The following is a 1,590-nucleotide window of genomic DNA, read 5'->3' as shown; positions in this document are numbered from 1 at the left end:
ATAGACTTAGAAGGGAAGCAAGAGGGAAGAGAGTAGTGGGAGAAGAGGAATCTGAAGGAGAATCTGAGGACAATTTTGAGGAAGCTCTAGATCTCAACATGGATAGAGAAGTTCACAACCATGAGAGAGCTGATGGAAACAATGCCATTCCTGAGAGGAGGGTTCTTAGTTCATACATAAACCCAACCTCTGGGAATTGTGGTAGTAGCATCCAGAAACCACCCATTCAGGCCAACAATTTTGAGCTCAAGCCACAGCTAATATCATTGGTGGAAAATCATTGTTCCTTTGGAGGAAGTGCTAATGAAGACCCAAACCAACATCTCACAAAGTTCCTGAGAATTTGTGACACTGTGAAGTCCAATGGAGTCCAGGAAGATGCCTATAAACTGCTCTTGTTCCCATTTTCACTTAGGGACAAGGCAGCTAAGTGGCTGGAATCATTCCCAAGGGGGAGTCTAACCACATGGGATGAGGTGGAAGGCAAGTTTCTGGCACGTTTCTACCCTCCACAAAAGGTCAATAGGCTTCGATCTGAGGTCCAGACTTTTAGACAACAAGATGGTGAAACTCTCTACGAGGCATGGGAGAGATTCAAGGACTTGACAAGGAAATGCCCACCAAACATGTTCCATGATTGGGTGCAATTGCACATCTTCTATGATGGGCTCTCTTATGAATCAAGGAAGGCTGTAGACCATTCATCAGGAGGTTCATTGAACAAGAAAAAGACTGTGGAAGAAGCCATTGAAGTGATCGAGACAGTGGCTGAGAATGAGTACTACTATGCATCAGAAAGGCACAACACTAAGGGAGTCATGGAGCTGAACCATGTTGATACAATTCTAGCCCAAAACAAGGTGTTTGCCAAGCAACTAGCAGAGCTTACCAGGCAATTAGAAACAAAGCAAGTGGCTGCAATACACACACAAGATCAAGAGGAAGTAGGCATTGAAGGAGGTGATTGGGATGAGGTTAACTATGTGGGAAACCAACAAAGGCAATCATATGATCCACACTCCAACACTTACAACCCAGGCTGGAGAAACCACCCAAACTTTGGGTGGGGAAACCAACAAACCCAACCACAAAACCACAAACCTTACAACCACAATCAACAAAACAATTCCACATACCAAAACTCCAACCAAAGATCATACCAAGCCACACAAAACACTTACCCCCAATCATCATATCATGGCCAAAATGATCAACATACCCAACCTAATCCGAACCAACAATTTCAAGATCAATTAAACCGGATGGAAGGAATGATGGCAACCATGAGCCAAGACATAAGTGAATTGAAGAGCTTCAGGGATGATGTGAGAACTACCTTAAGAAACCATGGTGAAAAACTCAAAAGGTTGGAATCTCAAGTAGGAGAGCTATCTCAACAGGCACCCAAATCAACTGCAGTGTTCCCTAGTGACACAGAAAAGAATCCTAAGGGGGAACAAAAGAGAGTAAGATGGGAAGAGTGCAAGGCCATCACCATATTGAAGGAAGTCTCAGAAGAAGAAGGAATCAGGTCCTCACAGCAGGAACCAGAAATCTTGAAAGAAGATGTGGAAGAAGTTAAGCAGGAAA

The 1,590-nt window shown here is 43.8% G+C and overlaps 1 non-coding gene across 1 annotated transcript; it reads right to left on the bottom strand.

The window, feature by feature from the left end:
* Window positions 1-524: 524 nt before the first annotated feature.
* LOC148561690 (small nucleolar RNA R71) lies at window positions 525-628 on the bottom strand. The gene has a single exon (XR_015886594.1). It is a non-coding gene; the product is annotated as a small nucleolar RNA R71 (small nucleolar RNA).
* Between the last annotated feature and the right edge of the window lie 962 nt (window positions 629-1,590).

Source organism: Arachis ipaensis, chromosome B6, assembly GCF_059453495.1.
Source record: "Arachis ipaensis isolate K30076 ecotype BB chromosome B6, ASM5945349v1, whole genome shotgun sequence".
In the NCBI taxonomy this organism is placed as follows: Eukaryota; Viridiplantae; Streptophyta; class Magnoliopsida; order Fabales; family Fabaceae; genus Arachis; species Arachis ipaensis.
This window is presented reverse-complemented; position numbering and strand designations above follow the sequence as displayed.